This window comes from Thalassophryne amazonica, chromosome 12 (assembly GCF_902500255.1).
Source record: "Thalassophryne amazonica chromosome 12, fThaAma1.1, whole genome shotgun sequence".
NCBI lineage: Eukaryota > Metazoa > Chordata > Actinopteri > Batrachoidiformes > Batrachoididae > Thalassophryne > Thalassophryne amazonica.
Genome location: NC_047114.1, coordinates 49107010 through 49119687, shown reverse-complemented (window position 1 = coordinate 49119687; position 12678 = coordinate 49107010). Strand labels below are relative to the sequence as shown.

General features: G+C 38.6%; 1 long non-coding RNA gene across 1 annotated transcript; it reads left to right on the top strand.

Moving 5' to 3' along the window:
- Positions 1–730: 730 nt before the first annotated feature.
- Positions 731–11006, top strand: LOC117522660. Its single transcript, XR_004564279.1, has 3 exons — positions 731–863; positions 5047–5053; positions 10994–11006. It is a non-coding gene; the product is annotated as an uncharacterized LOC117522660 (long non-coding RNA).
- The last annotated feature ends 1672 nt before the right edge of the window (positions 11007–12678 follow it).

The following is a 12678-nucleotide window of genomic DNA, read 5'->3' as shown; positions in this document are numbered from 1 at the left end:
ATTGCAGTGAATGGTGTAAAATTATGGAACAACCTCAACAAAGAAATCAAAGAATCAAGGTCGCTTAAATTATTTAAAAAACGTATTAAACTTGATGTATTTTGTAAGTATGAAACTATGTATGAAATAAGTCAGTGGGCTGTGACAAAGCCAAAAATGTAATCTGTTAATAATGTTTAGAATGTTTGAAGTTTAAAATGTAATTTATTAGGGATGTAGTCTTTTAAATAATGGTTAAAATTAGGAAAGAAGTCGGTGGCATGTGACAAAGTCATAGAAATGCAATGATGTCGATTGATGATGCTTTGCAAGATTGTATTGTAAAAAAGGGGCAGAATATATAAGACTTGTTTTTCCAAACTGCTCCTTTTCGTTCAGTGGTTTGTAATGTTTTGTTAATTTTGCTTTTCTGTTTTTCTTTTAAATCAATGAAATAAATCCTCAATAATAATAATAATTTTGGATGTTGGATTTTGGATGTTGCTTCCTGCATTCCTTTGGTCAGCACCATGTCCCTTGCTTGCCAACATATGGCATTTATATTTGCAAACATACAAAAAATTGAATAAAAAAAAATCAGTTAAAAATCAGGATTATGTTAAGTATTTCCAACTCAATCATTGCTCATTGAGCACCATGATTCCTTGAGAGTCAGACTAACACAAATTTAGCAAAACCTTTAGTTAACTGGGTTAGTATACTTGGTTTGTTTTGTCCTCCACATGGTTAATTAAATGGCACCAACATAATTAAAAGGTTTTGCTATTATTAGGTAGCCAAATTATTCTAAGTTCTTAATTTTACCTCCATTGTACTCTGAGATGTCCATGCAAAGTTTACCTTAATTTTGTGAAGGTTTTTTAGTTTTTAAATAATTTTACATAAGACCAAATATCACACTAAATTACATGTTACAGTTCAAGTTTTATCATCAAAGTCTTAATTTTAAAACCATTGTTACAACTGTTTTTTTTTTTTCTGTTTGTTTTTTTTTTTTGGGGGGGGGGGGGGGTTAAACTCTAACAATTTGGAGCAACATGTTGTAAGTTACCAACTTACTAAAATTTAAGTCATGCAAGCTAAACCCAGAAAGCATTTTTAATAGCATGTACGGTCATGTACACCTCCTGCTCAAATTCAAATTTATTAAAAATATGTCTATAACTATAATACCAGCTGTAATTGTTGAGCTGGCTGCTCTCTTGTACATCCTGAGAATCCATGGGATCCTCATGAATTGCCCATTTATACTGAAAGGAGCTTTTCCAAGTGAAGACTGGTGTTCATTGGGGATATATTTTAGCTCTTACACAACTCAGTGCTTGAATAGACTGTATGTTGGGTTGGGTTGTGAATACCAGTGACTTAGGTACTTTTGTTGGTGAAACAAAGGTTTACTGGCATAGACTTTGTAGATGACGATGTTGTGATCTTTGCAGAATCAATAGATACTCAAATTCTAGCACTTGAGAAACTGAGTGAAGAATCAGAGTGTCTGTGTTTGTGATGGTCCTGGATCAAGACTAACATCTAGGATGTCAATGGCCTGCTGGATTTGGCCACCAGAAGTGTATCGTATGCAGTAAAAGTGCTGAATATGTAGTGATATTCACTTATCTGAGCAGTGACCTGCATGTCTCTGGGTCCTCAGCTTTTGACATCCAGAGACACCTGGGAAGGGCTGATGAACTCACGAGCTGCACTGGACAGAGGTGTTTGGTGATGTCGATATCTTTGCAAGCGAACAATGGTCCGAGACATTAGGTTCCTGGTGCTTCCTGTCTTACTGTATGATTGAGACTGACCTAAGATGATAACTGAATGTCTTTGGTCCCAGGTCTCTTTGAAGGGTTCTTGGGTGTTGCTGGAATGACATAGTGTCAGTTACATAGGGAGATGAGGAGTATCACCTGCATTGTGAGGGAACGTCAGCTTAGACATAACGCCTTTCTCTGTGCATGATGCATGGATCCCCAGATTTGTCTGCATGTGTAGTTGCCATCCCAGACCCAAGGTGGTTTCATGGTGTTGTGGATGTGGCAACACGTATCACGGGTACATGATGCCAGACTTGATGTGTCTGTATGTATTCAAAATGCATCTGAGGCAAAATAGACACACCAGCATAGTCAACAGAACCGGATGCCACCATGCTCCAGTTTTTCACAAAAATTGTGAAAATGGTCCAAGTACAGTTGACTACATGTCCAGTAATTTATGACAATTGTACACTACCAGTAGAAAGACAAAGTATGGTCTTCTTGTTTCCAACCAGAGGAGGTAATATTGTGCTATATGTTTTATAAATGTTGATTTTAAGCATTATCTTCATCAGTATTTGATGGACAAACTACTGTAACATGTAACAAGAAATAATTGTGGAAATACAGCTATGAAGCTGAAGTGAGCAAAACAAAATCCCAAATACCGGGTATTTTGTGGCAAGTAGGCAGGACAGGAGGGTCTGATGTGAATCAAGTAAAATTACATATGTCTCAATAAGAAATTCAGTACCACAGTAAAAATGACTGAATAGCAACAAAAGTAAATATTTAAAATAATTAAAATTTAACAGTATTTACCACATACATATCCACAGATGTACAACAGATGAAGATCAATCATGTGCCATTTGATTGGAAGTTGTTCTGTGTATCCAATAATGACAATATTAGTACTTGTTGGATAAGCCAAAATAGATTACTTTTCATGTTATAGAATTTTTCTACAAGTTATTTGACATGAGATGTCAATATGACGAGCTGCTGTGGCGACAGTTTCCAGGAGCAGCCGGTAGACTGAGAGTCTCGGCTTCTGCACCATATGACTATTAAATGAGGCACAGTTTCATCTCATCACATCTGACTGTTTTTCATTTGATCAGCTTTCATTTTATTAACGACGGCAACAAGAAAACTGTCCCTGACTCTACTGTAGGTGTTCATGAGGTACTGCAAAGTGATGGTTCATGACACATACAGGCTCAGCAAAAGCAAGATGGCATTTCAGCTCAGTGTCAGGCTACCAGATTTGGTCAAATACGATGTGCAACTGCAGACTAGAGTTATTTGTTTTTAATGTAAGCATATTTTGGTGAGAGAGAATAGTCGAGACAGTACTGATATAGCTCTGATTATATTATGTTAGCCTACACGGCTAATGTAAGGAATGACACATTAACATGAATTGAAACAGTCATCTTGAAACTAATCTGGATCACTGTCTTTTAGGTGCATCAATAAATTTGAGGCATTTTTGTGTTTTCATACAAGAAGGTACATTTGCAAACAACTTTTGCTGAACAATGACCACTCCTAGGTCATCCACTTTGAAATCAAACTACTTTGTCAGACTATTTTCTTGTTAATGAGTCCATGTGGTATCAATGAACCAATCCGAATTGTCAAAGCAGATGCAGAAGATGTAACATTTGTAAGCTGTAACTGCATGAGCCAAACAAAACTACAAAGCTGGTCGTGACCATATGCAAATTGAAAACCAAGAATTGACCCATAATATATTGTGAAATTCTGCTTATATTTCCAGAAAATTATATTGATTCATCTAAAAATATGAGTATATTTTGAACACTTTCTGTAACTAAAAATAGATTTTAAAATTAGATCAATGTTGCCAACATAATATGAATTGTCCTTTTAGGGATTAATAAGGTTGTTTGAATCTTGAATCTTAAATCTTGAATAACCGAACTTGATAACTGTGACATTAGTGACAGACTACAGAGTAAAAAAGCTTATATCAACAGATATTTTTATAATCTTTTAAAAAATGTATAATTTTTGGGCTTCCGGTGATGGCTGCTTAGGGGAAAGACGTGCCTGTGGGAGCTGCGCCAATGCCTTAAGATATATTTCCTTTCTCGTTGGAGCTTAACTTACTTTATGGTTACTAAGGTTGTATTACAACTTTAGAACTCTTTTGGACCAAACAACACCAAACGATGTCGCCGAAACGCAAAACTAATAAGCAGACAAGCGGGGAGGACAAGAGCTTGTGCTCATCTCAACATGGCGAATCCACGGAGGAGCCAGGATGTGTGAGTGACGGTCATGAACTAGACCCTGCGCTCGCTAAAGCCTTTGAAATCATGACCTCAAGAATTATGGCATCTATCAATGAGAAGCTGGACCCTCTAACCAGTACAGTCAAGAAACATTCGGCTGATTTAAAGAAAGTTGACGAGCAACTGGATGAAGCGGAAGCTAGAGTGCTAAAGCTAGAAGATGCTAACGAGCCCCTCCATGCTAAGATTCAAACACTAGAAAAACGAGTTGAAAATTTAACAGATGAAGTCGATATGCTTGAAAACAGGGGGCGTCATAAAAATATCCGCATATTTAACATCCCTGAGTGTATGGAGGGGAGCAATGCTTTAGACTTCTTTGAACAGTGGCTGCCGAGTTTCCTTGGTTTTGATGCGGCAGGAGGCAGAGTCAAGCTGGAGCGTGCACACCGGAGCGCAGCGCCTCTGCCTGGCGAGGGACAGCAGCCGCGACAGGTCATTATCAGGTTCCACGCATTCTCAGAGAAACAGCGGGTAATGGCAGCAGTGCGACGAAAGGCAGCACAAGGCGACATCGTCCTGGAGGGGAGGAAAATCTCATTCTACCACGACCTGTCCACGATGGTGGTGAGGAAGCGTAAGTCATTTGCAGCAGCGAAACAACGTCTACGTGAAATCGGCGCAGATTACACCATGTTGTTCCCGGCGAAGCTCAAAATAATGTTCAATGGTACGCAGAAGATCTTCCTCTCACCAGCAGAGGTCCTCTCCTACGCATCCAGCGTAACTGACCAGAGCTGAAGGAGAAATTACTGGGCACAGACTGGTGGGTTTTGTTTGTTACAGGTTTAACTCCGTTGTATCTGATAAACTTATTATAACCTGTTTTATGTTCTATACCACTGTCACAACCCACCATGCCTGAAACCCCCTTTGACTAATAAGTTACTCCGATATGTTTATTCAGGGCATGCAGCTCCCCACAGACTGTATGCCATCTAATTTGATAGTTTTGCACCCAGGTTTTGTGTGTTACAGGACAGCAATCCCCACACAACTTGGGGAAAGCCCCTTTCGATTTAGTTTTGTCATTTTACATACTTAATATGTTAGTGTTCAGTGTTCCTGTTCTATTTAACTCAGCCTTGATCCACTTTTGTGTTTATACATTAAGATATGTACCACGCAGGTTTTATTTATTTTTTATTTCAAAGGTCATACTTTCATAATTTATAAGTATGTTTTGGTAAATGTCACTTGGTAAGATTAGACTCTGTTCTTGGAATGTAAGAGGTTTATGGAAAAGAATTAAGCAAAGAAAAGTTTTTTCTACACTCAAAAGAAGGAAAATTGATATAGCACTACTCCAAGAAACCCATCTGGATGATGTTGAGTATCAGAAGCTTAAACATGGTTGGGTTAATTAGGTATATTTTGCTTCCTTTACAACAAATAGTAGAGGTGTTAATACTTATTAGCAAGAGAACTGCTTTTCAATTACAATCTTGCAAAAATGACCAGTATGGAAGATATGTGATTATTAATGGTACTCTCCAGGGTGAAAAAGTTACTATAATGAATATATACTGCCCTCCAAATTACACCCCAATTTTTTTGTCAAAGGCCTTTATGGAATTTTCAGAATTGTCTAACCCATTAGCCTTAGTGGGTGGGGATTTTAACTGCCTACTTCGGCCCATGGTAGACCGACATCCTTCCCGTAACTCTCCCTTAACCAATCAAGCCAATGCCCTCTCCGCTATTTGTAGGGAGATGGGCCTGACAGATGTATGGAGAACTCTCCATCCAAATGATAAGGGATTTACCTTCTATTCTCCACCACATAAGTGTCACACTCGAATTGATTACTTTTTTCCCCATATCCCAAATTCAGCACATCACCTCCTGTGAAATAGGAAATATTGTGGTAAGTGACCATGCAATGTTAAGCCTGGAGCTGGTTACTGATACTATTTTTAATAAAAGTAGAAGATGGAGATTTGATGTTCGTCTTTTAAAAGATGAAAAATTTATATCATACATGACTCGTGAATTTAAAATATTTTTTGATATTAACTCAAAATCCAATGATAACCCCTCTTTACTTTGGGAAACATCTAAGGCATTTATTAGGGGTCTAACTATTGGCTACGCAGCTGCCAAAAAACGGAAGCAAATGGAGCAACAACAAAATCTTGAAAAAGAATTATATAATATAAAAAGTGTGCTAACCACATCTTTAGATCCACATTTATTGCAGAAAAAATGTGCATTACAAGCTGCTTTGGATGCTTTGTTAACACAACAAGCTAAAACTGCTACACTTTTCTCTAGACAGAGATTATATGAATCTGGTAACAAATCAACCAAATATTTATCATTTCTAACCAAAGCCCCTAATGATCCACAAACCATAGATTCTATAGTTGACTCTGACAATAACCGTCATTTTGATAATATGCAAATTAACCATTTATTTAAGGAATTCTATGAACAGTTATATGAATCAAACCTACGACCGGGAGCCTCTGATGTTATGGAATTCTTCTTATCTGAGCTCACTCTTCCCACTATATCTGATGCTCCAAGAGCCATGTTGAATGCTCCTATTACTAAAGAGGAGGCACTCCTAGCACTTAAAAACTACAATCAGGGAAGACTCCCGGAAAAGATGGAATATCATGTGACTTTTACAAAGAGTTCCACCATATATTATTAGACCCCTTTCTCTCTATGTTGGCTCATTCATTTACCACATACTTCCTTCCTCGAACTTTAAGGGAAGCTGATATCGCACTGATCCATAAAAAAGGTAAAAACCCTGAACATTGCTCCAGTTACCGACCCATTGCTCTTTTAAATCAAGATCTTAAATTATTATCTAAAATTTTGGCGCTGCGCTTAGAAAAAGTTTTACCTTATATTGTTAAAGAAGATCAGACAGGTTTTATTAAGGGGAGAAGTTCAAGCCACAATATTCGAAGGCTTTTAAATATAATAACTATTTGTCAGGCACGAGATGAGGACAGTTTGGTCATCTCTTTAGACGCGGAGAAGGCCATTGACTGTGTCGAATGGCCTTATCTGTTTCGCATCTTCCAAACATTTGATTTGGGGGACACATTCATTAGTTGGATTAAATTATTATACAGTAACCCTATGGCCTCTGTAATTACTAATGGCTACAGATTGGAGGCCTTCTCACTTCATTGTTCAACTCGACAGGGCTGCCCATTGAGTCCAGCTCTTTTTGCTCTAGCAGTGGAGCCCTTAGCTGAGATCATAAGACAAGATCCAAACACAACAGGGTTCTGTCATGGCGGACAGTGGCATAAAATCTCCTTGTACGCTGATGACGTATTATTATATATAACTGAGCCCAAATCCTCAATTCCTAGACTGATCGAGCAAATTCAAAGATTTGGAATGTTCTCCGGCTATAAAATAAACTTTTCTAAAGCAGCCTTCGAGAAAGAATTAACACATTAACTTCTTTTCCATTCCAGGGGTCATTATCTGGTTTTGTTTACCTTGGTATTCACATCACTCCCATGTTTCATCAAATGTTCAAGGCTAACTTTACACCTCTTTTGGACAATATCATAAAAGACTTAAATAGGTGGAACACTCTTCCTTTGTGCTTGCTGGGTAGAGTGGCCATGATCAAAATGAATGTGCTCCCCAGATTACTGTATCCTTTACAAATGATTCCGTTATTGATTTCAAACAAAAATATCAAATTACTCAATGGTTGGCTAAGTGAATTTATTTGGCACAAAAGAAAACCACGACTGAAATTCTCAAAACTATTATCCCCCATCTCTGAAGGTGGTCTCGATGTACCGGATTTTAAGATGTATCAGCTGGCATCTAATTTGAGGTTTATAGTTGAATGGATTAGGGAGAACCCCACATCTGTGTGGCTTAATCTTGAAAAATCACAGACTCAATGTTCTCTTCTTGGTCTTTTTTCTTGTAAAAATGTAAAATCCTCAAGAAATTTGTGCAATAATAACCCCATTATTGTCAATACAGTGAAATCATGGTTTATGGCCAGGCGACTGGAGGGGAAATCTCTTTTAACTCCTTTGCTCTCGCCAATACAAGGGAATCCAAACTTTTTACCAGGTATGATAGACTCAAGTTTTATTGCTTGGGCAAACAAGGGAATTAAAAAGATGGGTGATTTATTTTCTGGATCTACATTGTGTTCATTTAAACAAATTCAAGATAAATATAACCTCCCAAATAGAGATGTTTTTAGATACCTGCAAGTTAGAGACTTTATTCATAAGAAAACAACTTTGATGTCTGATGCCAGTCCCTCACCATTAGAAAAAAATAATCCTAAACTGTCCTACAAAGAAAATAATTGCTTATCTCTATCGTACATTGATTAAACGTAATTCATCGAGGTTAAACAAAAATGGGAATCAGAAATGGGTATAGTCCTTGATGAAGAAAAGTTGAGTTCCATCTGTTGTCAGACAAAATATATTTCGGTTTGCAATCATGCTAGATTGCTCCAATTTAAAATAATTCATAGACTGCAAATATCTCCACACAAAAGACATTTGATGTATCCTCAAACCTCACCTTTATGTTTGAAATGTAAATCTGCCACTGGGACGTATGCTCATTGTGTTTGGGTTTGTCCTAAAATCCAATTGTACTGGAAGGACATTTTGGTGGATCTAAGACATATTTTTGGAATATCCTTACCTTTGGACCCTGTTTCTTTGCTACTGGGATACAGATCAACAAGCCTCGGCTCACCTCCTCGTAATAGATTATTTAACATCCTAACATTTGCTGCACATAAAAATATTTTTCTTACATGGATCAGCGATAAGCCTCCATCCAAAGCCAAATGGCACAAACTCATTATTGAACTCTTTCCTCTGGAATACTTGACTTGTTACATACACCACACTAAAAGCAGCTTTATGGACATATGGACACCGTACCTTCGCTTCACTGACCAATCTGTATCTTCATTACTGAACAGTGCAGTCGTTGACTGCTGATTTTGAACATTCTCACAATGTTTTTTTTTTCAATTTTTTTTCTTTTTGTTTATTTATATACATGTATATGTTTATTTATATATATGTATGTATCTTAAGAGTTTATTTGAAACCTGTCTGTAATCTAATGGTATGGATCAAGGGTTTGCTGAGCTATGTTTGTTAAGAAAATGTTAAAAAGCAAATAAACATATTTGAGAAAAAAAATGTATAATTTTTTTCATAGTCTTTTTTATGCCACACAGCTTAATGTGGAACGTTATTAATCAGTATTTCATTTAACCAACCAGCTCACGCCACATTTTCCTATCCTCGGCCAAGTCCTGTAATTCTTCCTGGGGGATCCTGAGGCATTCCCAAGCCATCTGGTAAATATAATCCCTTCAGCATGTTCTGGGTCTTCTCCGAGAACTCCTTATAGTTAGACATACCTGGAAGATCTCCCTAGGGAAACGACCAAAGGAAATCCTCACCAGATGCCCAAACCACCTCAACTGGCTCCTTTCGATGCAAAGAATCAGCAGCTCTACTCCGAGTCCATCCCAGATAGTCGAGCTTCTCACTCTGTCCAAGAGTGTAAGCCCAGATACCTGATGGAGGAATCTCATTTCCGCCGCTTGTATCGAAAATCTTTTTTTTTTTCCAATCATTACTCAAACTACTCAAAGTTCATGACAACAGTTTGGGATAGGAGTGTAAATCAGCTGGTAAATTGAGAGCCTCACCTTCCGGCTCAGCTTCTTCAACACGACGGTCCAGTACAACATCTGTAAAAACTTCAATTTGTCTATCGACCTCAGGCTCCAACTTACCCCCACTCGAGAAGAAGATGATCTAATTTTCATATTTATTGCTTATTTATTTATTTAAAAGGGACGGTACATATTAATGAACATATACAATATGTAAATATGTCAGATTTTAGCCATAGGCTAATTTCCATCTGTAGTCCCTGACAGGCTGATGTAAAAATTAACAAACAATTAACAATAAAAGCACACGGATGTCACAGAAACGTACAATACAACAAACTACAGTACATAGGGGTCACTAACTACTACAACAACAAGACAAGACTGCACAAGAGACAGGAGAAAAAAGAACCGAGGAAAACTAGAAAGGACAAGTGGTTCTCTTACACAAACCAAAAGAACTGCAACTACATCGCTACAATTACAATAAAATTTGAATAAGATAATTAATTTACAAATCCAATTTCATGCATTTGTATATTTAAAAAAAAAGAAATATAAATCTGGTATGAAACTCTGGTTATTTTCCTCCACTGAACATACTGTAATTATGTGTAATATGACACAAAGGCACCATATAAAGTAAAAAAAGATGGCTAGCCCCTGACAATAGTCGACATGATACAAAAAGAGATGTCCTCACTTACAATGTGATCCCAGGGTCACCATTGCAGTTCTGATAACACACACATAAATTAAGTTCCAGCTCAGTACTATGATGATATCATTATAATCCTCCTGTCCTTAAGAATATGAGTGCAGGGGAAAAATTCAGTATTTTGATTGTCACCTTGTGCATTTGTGTAGCACTTGTCCTTCACAATGATTGTCACAGTAACAGGGTAACCTTCAGCCTGGTTTGCCAAATTGCCCACTGACGTGTTGTCATCTGTAACGGGTGTGCAAAAGGTACCACAAGTCCAAACTGTCAGTACTCTCAAATGGTAAGACTCAAGGCAACAGTTTTATACAAAATGTATTTTCAAACAGAAGCAGATGCAACTATGAATTTAAAAAAACAAATAAATGAAAGATGTTTAAAGCCTGCATTTGTTTGAGCACTGAAAGCTTCCTCTAGTTCTCTACTTTGAGTGTGGTAAATGTCTGGTTTGTTGAATAAGAAAAAAGCACCAGTTTTTTACAGTCTGCTGCACACATACATGAGTAGTAGCAGCACAGCAAAATAGAAGGAACGTATTTCATAAAGTTTGACCTCCATCTCAGGAGTGAGTCCATGTGAAACACATTGAGATTAATGGCTTAGACCCTGCACATCCAGGCAATGGTTACACACTAGTAGACTGGGCTATAGAAAATACAACAGACTAAAAATCAGTTAAAAAAAAAAAGTTAATATTCCTTCACAACCTTTTTGGCTGGGTATGTCAGACTCTGGGAAAAAAATAAAGCTATTGTATCTCAAAGTTCTAGCATTTCATAAGCAAGAATATATAATGTACAGTAGATGTTTTTCCAGCTTTAACTGTAGGGTTAAATTAGCACACCAACTGAAGATGGACTCTTGTCACGAAGGTCTGTCTAATATTTCTCTCAAACATTTTCTGCATTTTTAAATAAATGGGAAAAATACATGGTAGTGTGACATATGTAAAAACAGTGAGAATAAATCAATCAATGCAAAAATAGAGACTGATATGGAAGTATATCGATAGTGACACTTTTTTCCTAATTTTGCCTCTGCACACCACCACACTGGAGTTGAAATGAAGTGAACAAGATGTGATTGAAGTGTAGACAGTCAGGTTTAATTCAAATGATTTAGCAAAATATTTAATTAATCGTTAAGGAATAACAACCCTCTGGGGTCCGAGGGCATTTTTTGGACAGTTCACTCGCCTGGCATAAATGTGTTTGTTGTGTGGGCCACTGAAGAGGAGGTACTGCTGGCCAACCACCACCAGAGGGCGCCCTGCTTGGAGTGCGGGCTCCAAGCACGAGAGGGCGCCAGACCCAGAAGAAGTAACAGCTGTCACTCATCCTCTGCACCAGCTGTCACTCGTTCATCATCACCACCATAAAAGCCGGACTGCAACTCCACCTCCCCGCCGAGAAATCGACTACCATTACCAAGGTAATTTCTCTGTGAACTTAAGACTGTGTATCTGTCTAAACTCTTCTTTGCAGCCGTTTTCCTGTCGGTGAGACTCGTCTGTGGAGGTGGCGTTTGAGGTGTTCAGCGACGGCTTCGCAACACCTCCCACCCAGATAAGTGCTCAAACAGGAGCTGCACGAGTGTGTGCTTGGAGGTGGAGGCGCTTCCTCCCTCGTTAACTGTGGATTTACTGAGTGTGCGGACTCACACTCACTCATCATATTTCTGCTTTCTGCCAGCAGTACCAGGGTCGACAGCCGAAGACAGAGGCCACCTGGGGACTCGGGACTTGGCGGCTCCGGTGTTCTTCAGACCGTTGGTGGTGGAAGCCGTGTGGGACGCAGCTTCTCTCTCTTCGGGGGTCTTCTATCTTCGAGCCTGCCCACACGTCACCTGGTGTTAAATTGACTGTGCAGATTACAGTATGTTTCGTTGTGTATTATCGCAACATTAAATTGTTACCTTTTTGGCTTATTCATTGTCCGTTCATTTGCGCCCCCTGTTGTGGGTCCGTGCTACGACACCTTCCCAACAGGATTTCTCGGCCATCGTCATGGATTCCGAGGGGCGTCAACCCGAGCTTGAACAGCCAATGGAAGAGCCAGGAGCGCAGGCGTCAGCGGGAGGCGTGTTGAGTGAGCTGCAGCATATCTTAACCGCCTTCACGGCTCGGTTAGATTTAGTGACCGAGCAGAATGTCCTCCTTAATCGGAGGGTGGAGGATCTCACCGCCAGGGTGGAAGCGCGCGATCAGGGCGCTGC